At 47.1% G+C, this 19982-nt stretch overlaps 12 pseudogenes; 3 read left to right on the plus strand and 9 right to left on the minus strand.

Annotated features, from left to right (window-relative positions):
• Window positions 1-1201: 1201 nt before the first annotated feature.
• Window positions 1202-1320, minus strand: LOC143945525 (5S ribosomal RNA; annotated as a pseudogene).
• A 98-nt stretch (window positions 1321-1418) lies between these two features.
• Window positions 1419-1537, minus strand: LOC143950653 (5S ribosomal RNA; annotated as a pseudogene).
• Window positions 1538-3898: 2361 nt separating this feature from the next.
• LOC143952455 (5S ribosomal RNA) lies at window positions 3899-4017 on the minus strand (annotated as a pseudogene).
• A 323-nt stretch (window positions 4018-4340) lies between these two features.
• LOC143955676 (5S ribosomal RNA) lies at window positions 4341-4459 on the minus strand (annotated as a pseudogene).
• Window positions 4460-4775: 316 nt separating this feature from the next.
• Window positions 4776-4894, minus strand: LOC143956837 (5S ribosomal RNA; annotated as a pseudogene).
• A 539-nt stretch (window positions 4895-5433) lies between these two features.
• On the minus strand, window positions 5434-5552 carry LOC143943252 (5S ribosomal RNA; annotated as a pseudogene).
• A 100-nt stretch (window positions 5553-5652) lies between these two features.
• Window positions 5653-5771, minus strand: LOC143943135 (5S ribosomal RNA; annotated as a pseudogene).
• A 956-nt stretch (window positions 5772-6727) lies between these two features.
• LOC143957467 (5S ribosomal RNA) lies at window positions 6728-6846 on the minus strand (annotated as a pseudogene).
• A 1363-nt stretch (window positions 6847-8209) lies between these two features.
• LOC143956830 (5S ribosomal RNA) lies at window positions 8210-8328 on the minus strand (annotated as a pseudogene).
• Window positions 8329-12468: 4140 nt separating this feature from the next.
• On the plus strand, window positions 12469-12587 carry LOC143949195 (5S ribosomal RNA; annotated as a pseudogene).
• Window positions 12588-12687: 100 nt separating this feature from the next.
• On the plus strand, window positions 12688-12806 carry LOC143948741 (5S ribosomal RNA; annotated as a pseudogene).
• Window positions 12807-12904: 98 nt separating this feature from the next.
• Window positions 12905-13024, plus strand: LOC143953803 (5S ribosomal RNA; annotated as a pseudogene).
• Window positions 13025-19982: the final 6958 nt, after the last annotated feature.

Genomic DNA, 19982 nt, shown 5'->3' on the forward strand with positions numbered 1-19982 from the left:
TATAAGGATTTACCCACAGAATTGACGTCACATCCCACTATAGGGGCTTCGTTGAAAGTCAGTCACCTGATCGCTACCCAAAACACACTCACGTCTTTGACTTCCCCCCTATTCCCTATACGTGGCCAACCTAACTTTGAATTGGGGACCCACTTAGAAATTCCAACCTAGACCATGCGTCTAAATTCGTCATTGATGGGAAATGGCCTTCTTTCTCAACCCTAAGAGATCCGACAGGGCTTTTCCAACTGCCTTTTTGGAGAGTGGCGCAATGACATAATTTTCTCCATTCCATACCCAATCCTCAAACTTTCGCCCGCCCTCAGACGGAGTTTGAGACTCTATGCAGGAGCGAAGGCCCTTTGGCCCACATTCTCTCTCAAACAGATCATTCACACTTAACCTGTCTGTCCAACTGGGAAAAGGACCTTAATTGCTCGTTTTCCCCAGCACAGAGACAACGCATTATCACTTTGGCTCTCAAAACCTCACTGTGCACGAAGATACAGGAGACGAATTTTAAACTTCTCACCAGGTGGTATTTGACACCATCAAAGCTGCATAAATGTTTCCTCTCTTCCTCGAACATATGCTGGAGGTGTGGAGAAGAAGAGGGCACGTTGCTCCACATTTTTTGGTCCTGCCCCAGCTTGGTGGACTTCTGGACAGAGATCCGATGCATAACACAAAAATTCACAGACTTCTCCATCCCGGAAGAGGCTGCATTCTTTCTCTTGCCCCATTCACAGATTCCCATTAAGAAGTACAAAAAATCAATTTTACGGCATGTGATAAATGCGGCGAAATCCTGCATCCCTCTCTATTGGAAAAAATTTCCCCCCCTTTCATTACTCACTGGCTTTCACCCCTTCTCTTTTCTGCCTTCCTCCCCTATCTCTCACCCCCTCCACCCCCTCTCTCTTTTTGAAAAAGTGGAAAATTGGGAATGACGGCCCCACACCCCCCTCTGGATGGATTATGCCGGAGGGACCTGGGGTTTGTGTGACCCTGGATCTTGGTACAGTACTTTATCCGTGCCTCGAATCATTATGATTGATGGAAGGCAGACTCACAGTTGCAAATATACCAGTATCAAGTATTGTTCAGCTGCTTTTTGCTCTGTATTTCTCTGTTGCATTATGTACTCGGGGGACTGTCTTCCCCTGTTTGGAGAAAAAATTATATTTGAAAAAAAAAAAGGGGCCTACGACACCTGGTATTCCCAGGCGGTCTCCCATCCAGGCATTAACCAGGCCCGACCCTGCTTAGCCTCCAAGATCAGAGGAGATTGAACAGATTCAGGGTGATGTGGCCGTAGCCAATATCTTCAAGCACTCTCAACTCTCTTGACAAATGCCAAGATGGTCACCTTGGGAACAAGCGGAAAAAAATAGGTCAACGGCAACAACATAAAAAGAAGACTACAGCACCTAGTATTCCCAGGCGGTCTCCCATCCAGGTATTAACAAGGCGCGACCCTTTCTAGCCTCCAAGATCAGACGAAATTGGGTGCATTCAGAGTGATGTGGCCATAGGCAATCTCTTCAGGCACTCTCAACCCTCTTGACAAACACCAAGATGGTCACCTTGGTAAACAAACAAAACGCTTTCGGACCATCGTGCAACAATTTTGGCCTTTATTACAGGCCGACCCTATTGTAAATCAATACATAACTGACTCACCTGCAATTACTTTTAAGAGATCACAATCTCTAAAAGATTTTTTAGTTAAAAGTCATTTTATTGACAATCCATTATCCACTTCTTTGAAACAATTCGGCACATATTCCTGTGGTCAATGCGACACGTGTCCGTATATTAATAACTCTTGTAAAGTGAAACTACCCAATGGTAGGTGTTTTTTTCCTAAGTTTCATGTTACGTGTTCCACCCCCGGCATCGTATATCTAGCGCAATGCCGATGCGGAGGCTTCTATGTTGGTAAGACTAAACGACTGTTTTCAATCCGCATTAAGGATTATATTAAACCTATACTAAATAAAAAAAATTGTCACAGCCATAAGTAGGCATATTGGGACTTACCATTCCTTTGACCCTGATTGGATTAGTTTTACAACTTTGGCACATATACCCTTGAATTCACGAGGTGGTTCTGTTGACAAGTTTCTTTTACAAACCGAGGCCAAATGGATTTTCACTTTAAAAGCTACCCAGTACCCGGGGTTCAATGAAAATATCAGTTTTAGATCATTTTTATAACAGTGTTCTTTTCCCCTTTTTCCCCTAACCCCCATTCTGGGTTTTCCCTGACAACAGGACTTAGATGAAGAAATGTCCTTCTTTTTTCCTCCCCCTCCCCCCCTTTCCCCCCCTTTTTTTTATTTTTATTATTTCATTATTGGATTTGTTATAACACCATATGAATTGACTTTATCATTGCTGTATTTATAATTGATATTTTTTTCTCCTTTTGTGTCTAATTTGTAAACTAGTTATCATGGTACCCTGGTTTGTTTGTATCTGTGGTTTGCGGATCATGCTGCACATACATTGGGATCTCTGTTGTTCACTATGACTCTCGTTCACAGGGCGGCGCTCCGCAGATCGCTAGCGCCATGTCCGGGATTAATCGATACCTTTTTTTGCATCGCTGGGACAAATCAGTGGGTCCATTAGCCTTTTCCTTTTTGTTGGGGGGCATACGGACACCCAGGGTGCCTCTTGGGCCATTGATTTTGGGGACACCCGTTATGGTGGATCACTGGCTGTGACCCCTATTATGGGGATAGGGCTAGTTTGCATACAGGCTTGTCTCTCTGTTGTTAACCCTGTTGGCAACCACCCAGCTGGAAGCTCCACCTCCAGCTTAGTGGCATGATGGGAAATGTAGTCTGGCCGTCGGCGTAACTGGCTCTGCACATGCACGGCGTTCTCTCCAGAATGTCCGCATCGAGCCGGTGACGTCAGACGCCGGTGACGCCGGTGACACCGGTGACGCCGGTTGCACATATCTTCATCTAGTGTTGATTCCTGGTTTGCGGTTGCTGGTCGATAGGTGGTAAGCGCCATTTTGTTTAGATCACACATGCCTGGGTTGCTATGTATCTATGTATCTTTGTAATTACATTGTAGATTTATGTTACTTTGTATATTAATTCTATATTATATTTATCGTTAGTTGCACATTCCCCTGAAGAAGCTTGTTGCGAAACATGTTGGAAACGAGTGCTATCAGTCTATCAACTTACATTGCCGGGATCCCTCTAGTCCAGTAAAAATGCGTACATTGTTCTTAGTATTTCTACGTACTATATTTGACACTATAGTGCTTTTTAATGTATATGAATAAATACATTTTTATTATATTTCGTTCTATTAGTGTTTATAATCGCACCGCTTAAAAATCTCCCTTGTTTCCCCTTCCCATCCCCCTTCCCCGTTTTCTCTGCACGGTGTCACTGGATAGGTTGGACCATATTGCTTCTATAACATAAGAAGAAGTCTACAGCACCTAGTATTCCCAGGTGGCCTCCCATCCGGGTATTAACAAGGCCCGACCCTGTTTAGTCTCTGAAATCAGACGAGATCTGGTGCTTTCAGAGTTATGTGGCCATAGGCAAGCTCTTCAGGCACTCTCAACCCTCTTGACAAACAACAAGATGGTCACCTTGGTAAACAAACAAAACAAAAACAAGTCAACGCCAACAACATAAAAATAAGCATACGGCACCTGGTATTCCCAGTCGGTCTTCCATCCAGTTACTAATCAGACCCGACAATGCTTAGCCTCCGAGATCAGACAAGATGGGGCACTTTCAAGGTGATGGGGCTGTAGGCGATCTCTTCAGGCACTCTCAACCCTCTTGACAAACACCAAGATGGTCACCTTGGGAAAAAAGCGAAACAAAAACAAGTCAAAGCCAACAACATAAAAAGAAGCCTACGGCACCTAGTATTCCCAGGTGGTCTCCAATCCAGGTACTAGCAAGGCCCAACCCTGTTTAGCCTCTGAGATCAGAAGAGATCGTGCGCTTTCAGGGCTATGTGCCCATAGGCAATCTCTTTGGGCACTCTCAACCCTCTTGACAAATGCCAAGATAGTCACCTTGAGATACAAGCGAAAAAAAAAACAGGTCAATGTCAACAACATAAAAAGAAGAATACGGCACCTGGTATTCCAACACCATCTCCTATCCAGGTACTATCTAGGCCCAACCCTTCTTAGCCTCAGAGATGAGAAGAGATAGGGCTCTTTCAGGGTGTTGCTTCTGTAAGTGATCTCTTTGGGCACTCTCAACCCTCTTGACAAATGCCAAGATGATCACCTTGGGAAACAAGCGAAAAAAAAAAAACGAATCAACGCCAACAACATAAAAAGAAGCCTACAATAACTGGTATTCCCAGGTGGTCTCCCATCCAGGTACTAACCAGGCCTGACTCTTCTTAGCCTCCAAGATCAGATGAGATTGGGTGCTTTCAGAGTGATGTAGCCATAGGCAATCTCTTCAGGCACTCTCAACCCTCTTGACAAACACCAAGATGGTCACCTTGGGAAACCAGCGGAAAAAAAACAGGTCAACGCCAACAACATAAAAAGAAGCCTACGACACCTGGTATTCCCAGGCGGTCTCCCATCCAGGTACTAACAAGGCCCGACTCTTCTAAGCCTCCAACATCAAAGAGATTGGGTGCTTTCAGGGTGATGTGCCCGTAGGCAATCTCTTCAGGCACTTTCAACCCTCTTGACAAACGCCAAGATGGTCACCTTGGGAAACAAACAAAAAAAACAAGTCAACGCCAACAACATAAGAAGAAGTCTACAGCACCTAGTATTCCCAGGTGGTCCCCCATCCGGGTATTAACAAGGCCCGACCCTGTTTAGCCTCTGAGATCAGATGAGATCTGGTGCTTTCAGGGTTATGTGGCCATAGGCGAGCTCTTCAGGCACTCTCAACCCTCTTGACAAACACCAAGATGGTCACCTTGGTAAACAAACAAAACAAAACAAGTCAACGCCAACAACATAAAAAGAAGCCTACGGCACCTAGTATTCCCAGGTGGTCTCCAATCCAGGTACTAGCAAGGCCCAACCCTGTTTAGCCTCTGAGATCAGAAGAGATTGTGCGCTTTCAGGGTTATGTGCCCATAGGCAATCTCTTTGGGCACTCTCAACCCTCTTGACAAATGCCAAGATAGTCACCTTGAGATACCAGCGGAAAAAAACAGGTCAATGTCAACAACATAAAAAGAAGAATATGGCACCTGGTATTCCAACGCCATCTCCTATCCAGGTACTATCTAGGCCCAACCCTTCTTAGCCTCAGAGATGAGAAGAGATAGGGCTCTTTCAGGGTGTTGCTGCTGTAAGCGATCTCTTTGGGCACTCTCAACCCTCTTGACAAATGCCAAGATGGTCACCTTGGGAAACAAGCGAAAAAAAAAAAACGAATCAACGCCAACAACATAAAAAGAAGCCTACAATAACTGTTATTCCCAGGTGGTTTCCCATCCAGGTACTAACCAGGCCTGACTCTTCTTAGCCTCCAAGATCAGACGAGATTGGGTGCTTTCAGAGTGATGTGGCCATAGGCAATCTCTTCAGGCACTCTCAACCCTCTTGACAAACACCAAGATGGTCACCTTGGGAAACAAGCGAAATAAAAACAGGTCAACGTCAACAACATAAAAAGAAGCCTACGACACCTGGTATTCCCAGGCGGTCTCCCATCCAGGTACTAACAAGGCCCGACTCTTCTTAGCCTCCAACATCAAACGAGATTGGGTGCTTTCAGGGTGATGTGCCCGTAGGCAATCTCTGCAGGCACTTTCAACCCTCTTGACAAACGCCAAGATGGTCACCTTGGGAAACAAGCAAAAAAAAATAAGTCAATGCCAACAACTTAAAAAAAAAGCCTATGGCATCGAGAAATCCCAGGCAGTCTTCCATCCAGGTACTAACCAGGTCCCAACCCTGCTTTGCCTCTGAGATCAAATGATATTGGGCTCTTTCAGGGTGATGCGGCCATAGTAGATTTTTTCAGGCACGCGCTCAACCCTCTTGACAAACGCCAAGATGGTCACCTTGGGAAACATACACAAAAAACAAGTCAACGCCAACAACATAAAAAGAAGCCTACAGCACCTAGTTTTCCCAGGCGCTCTCCCATCCAGGTATTAACAAGGTGCGACCCTTTCTAGCCTCTGAGATCAGAGGAGATTGGGCGCTTTCAGGGTGATGTGCCCATAGGCAATCTCTTTGGAGAACTCTCATCCCTCTTGAAAAATGACAAGATAGTCACCCTGGGAAACAAGCGAAAAAAAACAAGTCAACGCCAACAACATAAAAATAAGAATACGGCACCTGGTATTCCAAGGCTGTCTCCCATTCAAGTACTAACTAGGCCCAACCCTTCTCAGCCTCCGAGATCAGAAGAGATAGGGTGCTTTCAGGGTGATGCGGCTGTAAGCGATCTCTTTAGGCACTCTCAACCCTCTTGACAAATGCCAAGATGATCACTTTGGGAAACAAGCGAAAAAAACAGGTCAACACCAACAACATAAAAAGAAGCCTGCGGCATCTGGAAAACCCAGGCGGTCTCCCATCCAGGTACAAACCAGGCCCAACCCTGCTTAGCCTCTGAGACCAGACGAGATTGGGCGCTTTCAGGGTGTTGTGCCTGTAGGCAATTTCTTTGTGCACTCTCAACCCTGGTCACCTTGGGAAACAAGGGAAAAAAAACAGGTCAACGCCGACAACATAATGAGAAGCCTACGGCACCTGATATTCCCAGGCTGTCTCCCATCCAGGTACTAACCAGGCCCATTGCTGCTTAGCCTCCGAGATCAGATGAGATTGGGCTCTTTCAGTGTGATTTGGCCGTAGGCACTCTCTTTGGGCACTCTGAAGCCTCTTGACAAAGGCCAAGATGGTCACCTTGGAAAACAAGCTAAAAAAAAAACAGGTCAAAACCAACAACATAAAAAGAAGCCTACAGCATCCGTTATTCCCAGGCGATCTCCCAATCAAGACACTAACCAGGCCAGATGCTTCTATGGCACCTGGTCTTCCCAGGCAGTCTCCCATCCAGGTACTAACCATGCCTGATGCTGCTTAGCCTCTGAAATCAGATGAGATCGGGTGCTTTCAGGGTTATGTGGCCATAAGCATTCTCTTCAAGACACGCCCAACCCTCTTGACAAACGCCAACATGGTCGCCTTGAGAAACAAGCGAAAAAAACAGGTCAAAGCCAACAACCTGGTATTCCCAGGCGGCCTCCCATCCAGGTACTAACCAGGCCCGACACTGTTTAGCCTCCGAGATCAGACGAGTAGGTGATCTCTTCGGGCGATCTCAACCCTCTTGACAAACGCCAAGATGGTCACCTTGGGAAACAAGTGAAAAAAAAAACAGGTCAAATTCAACAACATAAAAAGTAGCCGACGGCACCTGTTATTCCCAGACGTTCTCCCATCCTGCTACTAACCAGGCCCGACACTGCTTAGCCTCCGAGATCAGACAAGATCGAGTGCTTTCAGGGTTATGGGGCCGTAGGTGATCTCTTTGGGCACTCTCAACCCTCTTGTTAAACACCAAGATGGTCACCTTGGGAAACAAGCGAAAATAAACAGGTCAACGCCAACAACATAAAAAGAAGCCTACGGCACCTGGTATTCACAGATGGTCTCCCATACAGGTATTAACCAGGCCGTACACTGCTAGACCTCCAAGATCAGATGAGATTGTGCGCTTTCAGGGTGATGTGGCCATAGGTGTTCTATTCAGACACTCTCAACCCTCTTGACAAATGCCAAGATGGTCATCTTGGGAAACAAGTGAAAAAAAACAGGTCAACGCCAACAACATAGACCCTGGCGGTCTCCCATCTGACCCTGACCCTGCTGAGCCTCTGAGATCGGGCGCTTTCAGGGTGATGTGGCCTTAGGCAAACGCTTCGGGACATACTCAAAACTCTTGACAGATGCTAAAATGGACACCTTGGGAAACAAGCGGAAAAAAAACAGGTCAATGTCAACAACATAAAAATAAGACTACGGCACCTGGTATTCCAACGCCATCTCCCATCCAGGTACTAACTAGGCCCAACCCTTCTTAGCCTCAGAGATGAGAAGAGATAGGGCTCTTTCAGGGTGATGCTGCTGTAAGCGATCTCTTTGGGCACTCTCAACCCTCTTGACAAATGGGAAACAAGGGAAAAAAAACATGTCAACGTCGACAACATAATGAGAAGCCTACGGCACCTGGTATTCCCAGGCTGTCTCCGAACCAGGTACTTACCAGGCCCATCGCTGCTTAGCCTCCGAGATCAGATGAGATTGGGCTCTTTCAGGGAGATTTGGCCGTAGGCACTCTCTTTGGGCACTCTGAAGCCTCTTGACAAAGGCCAAGATGGTCACCTTGGGAAACAAGCTAAAAAAAAAAACAGGTCAACGCCAACAACATAAAAGATAGGATTTTTATATACAGCTTATCTGTAAAATCCTTTTCTTGAGAGTACATCACGGGACACAGGAGCTTCATTACATACAACATGTCAAAGCCAACAATATAAAAAGATTCATACGGCACCTGTAATTAGGTACTATCCAGGCAGGACCCTGCTTAGCCTCTGAGATCAGATGAGATCGGGCGCTTTCAGGGTGATGTGGCCGTAAGAGATTTCTTTGGGCTCTCTCAGCCCTCTTGACAAATGCCAAGATGGTCACCTTGGGAAACAAGCGGAAAAAAAAACCCCCATGTCAACGCCAACAACATAAAAAGAAGCCTACGGCACCTGGTAATCCCAGTCGGTCTCCCATCCAGTTACTAAAGAGGCCCGACAATGCTTAGCCTCGGAGATCAGACAAGATCGGGCATTTTCAGGGTGATTTGGCCGTAGGCACTTTCTTTGGGCACTCTCAACCCTCTTGACAAACGCCAAGATGGTCATCTTGGGAAACAAGCGAAAAAAAAAAACAGGTCAACGCCAACAACATAAAAGATAGGATTTTTATACACAGCTTATCTGTAAAATCCTTTTCTTGAGAGTACATCACGGGACACAGGAGCTTCATTACATAGGGGGTTATATAGGCACCTCTGGTAATTGGACACTGGTTAACCCCCAATTAAGGAGAATTCCTCCCCTATATAACCCCTCCCATATGGGAGGCACCTCAGTTTTGTAGCAAAGCAATAGGAAACCACGTAAAACCCAATAGGGGCGGGAGCCCTGTGTCCCGTGATGTACTCTCAAGAAAAGGATTTTACAGGTAAGCTGTATATAAAAATCCTATTTTCTTGATCATACATCACGGGACACAGGAGCTTCATTACATAGTGGGATGTCCCAAAGCAATGCTCAGATTGAGGGGAGGGAAACACAGATCATAATATATATGACCTAAACTGCAGCCTGCAGTACACTGCGCCCAAAGGCGATATCCTCTTGCCCTCTGACATCCACCTGATAGAATCTGGTGAATGTGTGGACTGATGACCAAGTTGCAGCCTTACAGATCTGAACCAGGGAGGCCTGGTGATGCACTGCCCAAGCAGCACTTACAGTCCTAGTTGAGTGCACTTTCACTTGAAAAGGAGGGATCTTCCCTTTAACACTATAGGCCTGAGAAATAATCTGTCTAATCCACCTTGAGAGAGTGGATTTTGATGCCGCCTCACCCTTCCTAGGGCCTGCCAGCAAAATAAATAAGCAATGAAGATCGATACTGATTGCCCTTACCACATCCAAAGTGTGCAAAGATTCTTCTTCTGCGGACTGTGGGTCCGGAAAAAAGGATGGTAGGATTACATCTTGATTCAAATGGAATCCTGAAACCACCTTAGGCAGAAAGGACCTGTTGGGACTCATTACCACCCGGTCCTTATGAATAATTAGATACGGCTCTTTGCTGGAGAGAGCTGCTAGTTCTGACACTCTTCTAGCCGTGGATATGGCTACCAAGAAAACCAATTTTTTTAGTCAAAAGAACTAACGAAGCCTGATGCAAAGGTTCAAAAGGTTGCCCCTGCAAAGCTGAGAGAACCAAATTCAGAACCCATGGGCATACCGGAGGTTTGACTGGAGGCCTTATCCGCATAGCCCCCTGAATGAAAGCCTGCACCAGGGAATGCGATGCAAGTGGCTTCTGAAAAAACACTGACAAGGCCGAAATCTGCACCTTGATAGTGCTTACGGCCAAATTAATTTCTAGGCCTGACTGGAGGAAGGCCAAGATCCTGCTAATGACATACTTTCTAGGATGCTATTCCCCGAGTTCACACCACGAAACATATGCTCTCCAGATTTTGTAGTAAATAAGCCTGGAGGCCGGCTTTCTGGCATTGACCAGAGTAGAAAGGACTGGCCCCGAAAGCCCACGGTCTCTCAGAATGTGGGTCTCAGCAGCCAAACTGTCAAATTCAGACTGTGTAAAGCAGGATGGTAAAATGGACCCTGTGAGAACAGATATGGCCGAAGAGGGAGGATCCACGGCCTGCCTACTGCCAACTTCATAATCTCTGCGTACCACGGTCGCCTGGGCCAAGCCGGGGCTACCAAAAGAACCAACTTTGTCTCCCTCTTGACTCTTCCTAGGAACCGCGACAGAAGCGGACACGGGGGGAAGGCATAAATCAAATTGTACTTATCCCAGGGAACTGTCAGAGCATCCGACCCCTGAGCGAGTGTATTTTCTTGTCCTTGACACGACTTTGTCCAGTTTTCTGTTGAACCTGGACGCAAACAGATCTACGTCTGGAGTACCCCACCTGCGACATATGTTCCAAAACACGGTTGGGTGCAGAGCCCATTCTTCTGGGCACAACTGCTGGTGGCTCAGAATTAGGCGCACCAGATCCCCAATGGCCAAGGCTTTTGGCCTTGGTAGAAACACCTTGCCCTGAGCGGTGTCGATAACCATACCCAGGTATTCCAACCTGGTAGCAGGCTGTAGGGATGACTTTTCTAGGTTTATAATCCAACCTAGGAGTTCCAGGTGTTCTAGCGTTCTGGTAACACTGTGGTTCAGGAGCGCTACTGTTTTCTCTATGAGAAGCAAATCATCTAGATAAGCCATGACGGCTATACCCTGAGCTCTTAGGTTTGGCAAGAGAGGGTCCAGAATCTTTGTGAAGACTCGAGGGGCCGTCGCGAGCCCGAAAGGCGAGGCCACAAATTGAAAATGGCGCCGCTCTACAGCGAACCTTAGATACTTTTGGTGTGCGGGAAAAATTGGCACATGGAGATATGCATCCTTGATGTCTATTGATGCCATAAACTCTCCCCCTTGCAGGAAGGAGACCACAGTGCGAATTGACTGCATTCGGAAGGACCGGATGCGTAAAAAACAGTTCAGATCCTTCAGATCCAGGTTAGGTCTGACACTTCCATTTGGCTTTGGAACAGTGAAGAGATGAGAGTAAAACCCTGAACCCTGTTCTTTTGGGTCCACTTCTACTATCACCCCCTTTGATAGTAAGTGATCTAAGTCCAGAAATAGCGGTCTTTGCTTTACTGGGTCCCTGGGGATCCTTGACCTTAGAAAACGAGAAGGTGGAATCTCCTGAAGCTCCAGCTTGTAGCCCAGAGATATATATGCTTTTGAGAGAGTTGTATAATATAGACGACCAATAGGACATTTAAATGGCTTAATATTGCAGGGAGGAAGTATGGCTGTTCAACGGTAAGAGATTGAAAGCTTAGCTTGAGAATGGCCGAAAATAGTTGCGTTAGTCTAAATTTAAAGGATATGCCGGTACCATTGAGAAAGCTTAAATTAGACTAGTTGATCTTTGCATTACACAATCCTATTATTATTATTACAATCCTAGTGCAGAGAGATACTCAGGTAATGTCAGGGATACTCGGTTAATGTCAGAAAAGCAATAAAACTGTTTACATCGTTAGCGAGCGATATTTACATTACTCTTAGTATGTGCAGCATGTCTGGTAGCAAATGGATGGTTTTGTGAACATTTTGCATTACCGTACAATTAGCGGTAGACCTCATCGAAGTGAATAGATTTAACCGGATTTTGAGATAGTATTTCTAATAATAAATAAAGCAAAATAAGTCAGGATGGTGTGTCGTCAGTGGTTATACCAATGTGACAGTTGATGTGGAGAATTACAAATATGCAAAAGAGTACATGGTTTATTTTGATGTATACCAGTTATTGTAGGCTTCTTTTTATGTTGTTGGCGTTGATTCGTTTTTTTTTTTTCCGCTTGTTTCCCAAGGTGACCATCTTGGCATTTGTCAAGAGGGTTGAGAGTGCCCAAAGAGATCGCTTACAGCAGCAACACCCTGAAAGAGGCCTATCTCTTCTCATCTCTGAGGCTAAGAAGGGTTGGGCCTAGTTAGTACCTGGATAGGAGATGGCGTTGGGATACCAGGTGCCGTATTCTTCTTTTTATGTTTTTGACATTGACCTGTTTTTTTTTGCTTGTATCTCAAGGTGACTATCTTGGCATTTGTCAAGAGGGTTGAGAGTGCCCAAAGAGATTGCCTATGGGCACATAACCCTGAAAGCGCCCGATCTCCTCTGATCTCAGAGGCTAAACAGGGTGGGGCCTTGCTAGTACCTGGATTGGAGACCACCTGGGAATACTAGGTGCCGTAGGCTTCTTTTTATGTTGTTGGCGTTGACTTGTTTTTGTTTTGTTTGTTTACCAAGGTGACAATCTTGGTGTTTATCAAGAGGGTAGAGAGTGCCTGAAGAGCTCGCCTATGGCCACATAACCCTGAAAGCACCAGATCTCATCTGATCTCAGAGACTAAACAGGGTCGGGCCTTGTAAATACCCGGATGGGAGACCAACTGGGAATACTAGGTGCTGTAGACTTCTTCTTATGTTGTTGACGTTGACTTGTCTTTTTTGTTTGTTTCCCAAGGTGATCATCTTGGCGTTAGTCAAGAGGGTTGAGAGTGCCTGAAGAAATCTCCTACGGCCACATCACCCTGAAAGAGCCCAATCTCATTTGATCTCAGAGGCTAAGCAGGGTTGGGACCAGTTTAGTACCTGGATGGGAGACCGCCTGGGATTTCCAGATGCCGTAGTCTTCTTGTTATGTTGTTGCAGTTGACCTATTTTTTTCCGCTTGTTCCCAAGGTGACCATCTTGGCGTTTGTCAAGAGAGTTGAGAGTGCCTGAAGATATTGGCTAAGGCCACATCACCCTGAATCTGTTCCATCTCGTCTGATCTTGGAGGCTAAGCAGGGTCGGGCCTGGTTAATGCCTGGATGGGAGACTACCTGGGAATACCAGGTGTCGTAGGCTTCTTTTTTTTTTTTCCAAATATAATTTTTTCTCCAAACAGGGGAAGACGGTCCCCCGAGTACGTAATGCAACAGAAAAATACAGAGCAAAAAGCAGCTGAACAATACTTGATACTGGTATATTTGCAACTGTGAGTCTGCCTTCCATCAATCATAATGATTTGAGGCACTGATAAAGTACTGTACCAAGATCCAGGGTCACACAAACCCCAGGTCCCTCCGGCATAATCCATCCAGAGGGGGGTGTGGGGCCGTCATTCCCAATTTTCAACTTTTTCCAAAAGAGAGAGGGGGTGGAGGGGGTGAGAGATAGGGGAGGAAGGCAGAAAAGAGAAGGGGTGAAAGATCAGGGAAGGAGAAGAGGGGACGAAACACGATGGCAGCCACTGCCCAAGGGGCCAGTCAAAGAAAGCTCAGAGCACTAAGGCGATAGCAGGCTACATCCTTCCAGCGAGAATATAAAGCTATTCCAGATGTCCCAGGTTTGTTTAAAAAATTCTTGTTTACCTTGTGATGTGAGGATCAAGTCCTCCATTTTTTTAATGTCCTCTATTTTCCTAAGCCAGTGAGTAATGAAAGGGGGGGCATTTTTCCCAATAGAGAGGGATGCAGGACTTCGCCGCGTTTATCACATGCCGTAAAATTGATTTTTTGTACTTCTTAATGGGAATCTGTGAATGGTGCAAGAGAAAGAATGCAGCCTCTTCCGGGATGGAGAAGTCTGTGAATTTTTGTGTTATGCATCGGATCTCTGTCCAGAAGTCCACCAAGCTGGGGCAGGACCAAAAAATGTGGAGCAACGTGCCCTCTTCTTCTCCACACCTCCAGCATATGTTCGAGGAAGAGGGTCAAATACCACCTGGTGAGAAGTTTAAAATTCGTCTCCTGTATCTTTGTGCACAGTGAGGTTTTGAGAGCCAAAGTGATAATGCGTTGTCTCTGTGCTGGGGAAAACGAGCAATTAAGGTCCTTTTCCCAGTTGGACAGACAGGTTAAGTGTGGGTGATCTGTTTGAGAGAGAATGTGGGCCAAAGGGCCTTCGCTCCTGCATAGAGTCTCAAACTCCGACTGAGGGAGGGCGAAAGTTTGAGGATTGGGGATGGAATGGAGAAAATTATGTCATTGCGCCGCTCTCCAAAAAGGCAGTTGGAAAAGCCCTGTCGGATCTCTTAGGGTTGAGAAAGAAGGCCATTTCCCATCAATGACGAATTTAGACGCATGGTCTAGGTTGGAATTTCTAAGTGGGTCCCCAGTTCAAAGTTCGGATGGCCACGTATAGGGAATAGGGGGGAAGTCAAAGACGTGAGTGTGTTTTGGGTAGCGATCAGGTGACTGACTTTCAATGAAGCCCCTATAGTGGGATGTGACGTCAATTCTGTGGATAAATCCTTATAGCATCACATGGCGCTTCTTAGCAGAATTCGGGAGTGAGATTGTTCTAGTTGCACCCAGAGCTTAGAAAGTTTGTTTCGATGCCAGTCCAATACACGCCCCAGATGGGAGGCCAGGTAGTAGCATCGCAAGTCAGGGAGAACCAACCCTCCCTGTTGTTTAGACAATGTCAGCTGTGACCGCTTAAGTCTGGGATTTTTGTGGGCCCAGTTAAATTGAGTGAGCAGGGATTGAGCTTGCTTAAAAAATGGGACTGGAATCTGGATCAGGAGAGCTTGGAAAAGATAGGTAAATTTAGGGAGTATGTTCATTTTAATGAGATTGCATCTCCTGAACCAGGAATGGAGGCCAGAATGCCACCCGTGAAGCAAACTGCAGATCTTACTGACAAGGGGTGGGGGGAAGTTCAACATAAACGTACGCGTGATGTCCGGTGGAATGTAAGTACCTAAGTACTTAAGGGCTGTATGGGTCCATTTAAAATGAAAATTGGACTGCAAGTCTAGTAACGTTTGCGGGTGGGACTGCAACCCCCTTGGCTTCTAATTTCAAGAAGTATCCCGTATATCTGGAATTCCCGAAGGAGATTTGGCAAGGAAACTCTGGGATTCGTCAGCGAGAACAGCATGTCATCCACGTAGGCAGATATATCTTGCACTCAATAGTACCCATTTGGAGTCCCGTTATGTCTGAGTTTTGTCGAATTGTGGAGAGGAAGGGTTCCAATGACAGTGCGAATAATAGGGGCGACAGGGGGCAACCCTGTCTGGTCCCATTCCCGATGTCAAGGGGAGATGAGAGCACCCCATTCGCTTTGACTTGAGCTGAAGGGCGTGAGTATATCTTACTTATCCATGCCAGCATCCGTTCACTCAGACCTATATGGCGAAGGACCGAGAACATGAATGTCCATTTGACCCGATCAAAAGCCTTCTCGGCATCAGTACTCACGAAAAGACAAGGGGTCCCAGATGACTTTACTTTATGGACCAGGGTAAGCACCTTAATGGTGTTGTCCCTATCTTCCCTGGTGGGAATAAAACCTAACTGGTCAATCTGTATAAGGGACTGCAAGTGCTGTGCCAATCACGTGGCGAGGATTTTAGAGAATAGTTTTAGGACCGAATTTAGGAGGGAAATGGGTCTGTAGCTCCCACATAGGCCCGGGTCTTTGCCCTCCTTAGGTATCAACGAGATGTGGGCTCTAAGGGTATCCTCAGGAAAATCCCCATTTGAGCTCAGAGTATTAAATAAATTCACCAAGCGCGGGCCGAGAATAGGGAGGAAGGTCTTATAGTATTGTGCGGTATATCCATCAGGCCCGGAGGCTTACCCACCTTCGGAGGTCCCACGGCCGTCTGGACTTCTTCCAGTGTAATCGGGTCCTCCAAGTACTCCCGTGATTCTGATGAGAGGGTTGGTAGACCAGAAACTGTTACATATCTGTCTATATTGTCCTGTCCGGACCCTGAATCGGGCAGGTTGTAGAGATCAGAGTAAAAATTTTCAAAGACTTCGGCTATTTGGGTTGGGGTAGAGGCCCTCTGGCCATTCTCATCTATCAACTGTGGTATGTAAGAGGCAGATTTTAACTCCTTTAACAACTTGGCTAAGATTTTTCCGCATTTGTCCCATGACTCCTACGTCAGTTTACGACAAAACTGGAGTGCCGCTTTCGCTTTATAATGGAGTAGGTCAGTAATCTGGGTACGGAGTGTCCCCAATTCAATCTCCGTGAGGGGACATGTTTATGCTTATGTGCCTGATAAGTACCCTGCGGAATACTGACTTGTGAGCCTCCCAAATTATCCCCGGGTCACAGTCCTGCGTTTAGTTTTCTTGGAAATAAAAGTCCAATTCCCTGGTCACATCTGCTAAAACTTCCGGTATCTGGAGGAGGCTCTCATTAAGGTGCCAGAATAGAGACCTAGGTGAGGGGTTCCTAGAGAGGGTGTAGGTAAGGGCTACAGGAGCGTGGTCAGACCAAGTAATATGGCCGATGGAGAAAGAGCTCACCAAGTGCAGTTGGTCATGTGGAATCAAGAAGAAGTCTATCCTTAAGTATGATTTGTGAGGGGAAGAGCAAAAAGAGTAGTCCCTTTCCCCGGAGTGTTGCAGACGCCAGACATCAACTAATTGGTCATTCAGTAAACACTTAGTAATCCGCTTTCTAGAGGAAATGAGGAGCGAGGAGCAAGAGGCAGAAGTGTCAACCGATGGCGAAAGGGGACATTAAAGTCCCCACCTAATATCAACTGGCCCTCCCGAAAGTCACATAATCTGTGCAGGGTAGTTCTGAGGAACGTGCCTTGGTGATCATTGGGAGCGTACACAGTGGCAAATGTAAAAAGGAGCTCTCCAATGTGGCCCCTAAGAAAAAGATATCGGCCCCCAGGGTCCACCAGAGAATCCTGGAGAACCCAGGGGAGCCTGCTAGAGATCAGAATGGAGACTCCCTTGGTCTTAGAGGAGAGGTTAGTAGAGTGGTAGACCTTAGGGAAGCATCTCGACCGTAGAAAGGGGAGGCTAGTATTTTTAAAATGTGTTTCTTGTATAAAGGCCACATCAGTACAGGAAGTCTTCAGTTCTCACAGGAGGATCCACCGTTTTTCAGGGGAGTGCAGTCCCTTAACGTTTAGAGAGGTGACCTTGACTGAGTCTGCCATCGCTCCTCGGGGAGGGGGAGGTGGACGTCAGAGAAAAGCAAAGAAAGTTGAACGAAGGTAGGTATTGGGTAGGTAATGGATGGCGGGAACTAAGGGGGAGAAAGGAAGGGCAAATGGAAGGAAAGGTAAGGGGAAAAAGAGGCCGGGCACCTCAACCCCAGGGGGAGAGGGAAATTAAGGGTTGTCTGCACTCAACAGTACAGGAAGGGTATACTAAAACAGCACAATTATGCTATTGCGCTTACCAGATGTACACTGGGTTTAAAGCGCCGTCCTACTTGGGTTGGTGGGTAGACAGGTCGGAGAGGGAACCCCCGGATCCCAGTCCCCCCAGTCCCGGCAGTGGTAAATGTCACGTCTGATACCAGTATGCAAATAAAAGACAATCAGTAACATCATAGAACCAAAAAACAATAGTATAATCAAAACCGAGAAGAGCATATAACTATCAGCACTGAGGGGTCTCCTCGGCTCGCACTAAATGTAGGCATGCACGAGGGAGCCCGTCACAACAGAAAAGGCATCACAGAATGGGATCCACCACCCCCGTCCCATACCCCAAAATTACATGCAGCCCCCGAACAAATGCATTTCTCCCTTTGGCAGATTGTCCTCTCCTTACCCCCTCTCCCCCGTCCACGCCCCAGGGGGAAAAGGGGGAGTGAAGGGGGGAAAACGGGGGGGAAGGGGCGAAATGGGGAGGGAAAGGGGGGAGGGAAGGGGGAAAGGAGGGAGGGGAGGGAAAGGAAGGAGGGAAGGGGGGGAAGGGGGGAGGGAAGGAGGGGCAGCTAGGGAGAGGGGACAAACATGCGGAAATGTCAAGTCCTTTAGCGCACTCACACCAGCAGCCACCCGGACCCCATAAATTTCAACTCCTCCCCTCCATGGTCACCACATCAAGATGAAAGAGGAGCAGCCCTGGTCGGTGCATGGAAAATCCGGCATCCAATGGGAGACTTTACCCAAGCAGCAGTCCTGGGGCCCACCAATTAGTTTCTCTCCTGCATCGCCATCGGGGGCTGTGTAGAGCATCCAGAGGGAGGCTGGGACCGCTCCAAACAGTAAGGGGTAAATCCTCCAGGGGGGTCCAGAGTCAAACTGGAGGGAAGCAGTGTCTCGTACCAATAGGCTCAATAAATAAGTCATTCAGGGTGTCCCCGAAAGCTGCAGAAGGCAATGTCGGCAAAGAGTAGGTGGGGGCCAGAGGAGGGGGGACGAGGGGCGCAACCAGGGGGAGGGGACACATATTCGGGAATGTCAAGCCCTTCCAGTACAGCGCAATAGGTATCACTCAGACCCCCCAAAGTGCAACTCCCCCCTCTAAGGTCAATATTCCAGAAGGGAAGATGAGCCGCCCTGGTCTGTACATGAAAGAAACTGCTGCCAAGGGGTTGGGGCCATCATCCCTTCCTCCAATGGGAGATGCCACCGGCATGACAGCCCTATGTCCTGTCAAGTGGTGCCGCTCCGACTATGTCGTCGGGGTATATGTGGAGCATCCAGGGGGAGGCAGGGACCACCCAAACAGTGAGGGGTAAAGCCTCCTCCAGTTGGATAGCGCTGTCTTGTACAGTTGGTTAATTAGACAAGTGATCCAGTGTGTTCCTGTGAGCAGCGGAAGGAAAGGTCGGTAAGGATTATGAATGGGTGGGGGCCAGGGAGTGCATAAAACTGCCACCAGATGACCGGGGCAGAGAGGGCAAGGGGATGAAAGTCAGATCTGGTAGGTGGGGGGGGTGAGGAGTGTCCCTCATATTACTCACGTCGGCCATCCCTTGAAGCTGAGCGCTCTGCATACTCAAGACGTTCTTCTGTATAATCTACACGACAAGTAGAGGCGCAAAAGATCAGAAAATAATATACTCCAGAGGGCTGTCTGTATAAAGTTATATTGGACGATGATATGAATGAGAACTTTTAGTTCTCAAGTCCCGTGAAAGTGTCTTTCGTTCTTTGAGTGGGTCTTTGGAATGCAGGGCTGCCACCACAGGGAGCTGAAACCAGGCTCCTAGACTGTTGCAGAAAAAGAGAAGAAGGGGGCGCCTCTGGGTGTAGATTTTTAAAAGGCAATTTATTCACAGGTAAAACAAACAGATGATGCACTCACATTTTCCAAGGCATAAAAAGGCATGTAGAATACAAGGGGGGCGGTTTTTTCATCTGATTCGTCCGTCACATGGGATCCGGTCCGCGGGTGTCATGTTGTCCTCTCCTGGCGTTACCACGAGTTTGTTGTTAAAAAATGCCGGCTTGGTGGACGCAGAGGATGTGTTTCCAAAGCGAGGCTTGGTTAGCGTTAACGGCGGGCCGTGACGTCACAACCCCGTGACCCGCGTGTCACCGCTAACCAAGCCTCGCTTTGGAAACACATCCTCTGCGTCCACCAAGCCGGCATTTTTTAACAACAAACTCGTGGTAACGCCAGGAGAGGACAACATGACACCCGCGGATCGGATCCCATGTGACAGACGAATCAGATGAAAAAAACGCCCCCCTTGTATTCTACATGCCTTTTTATGCCTTGGAAAATGTGAGTGCATCATCTGTTTGTTTTACCTGTGAATAAATTGCCTTTTAAAAATCTACACCCAGAGCCGCCCCCTTCTTCTTCTCTTTTTCTGTATAATCTAGCCTATCTGTATACATTAGCCTGTCTTTTGTACACATTAGCCTCTCTGTATCAA

This window comes from Lithobates pipiens, unplaced genomic scaffold (genome assembly GCF_037356315.1).
Source record: "Lithobates pipiens isolate NorthernLeopardFrog02 unplaced genomic scaffold, aLitPip1_a1.2 Scaffold_10, whole genome shotgun sequence".
Classification (NCBI taxonomy): Eukaryota; Metazoa; Chordata; class Amphibia; order Anura; family Ranidae; genus Lithobates; species Lithobates pipiens.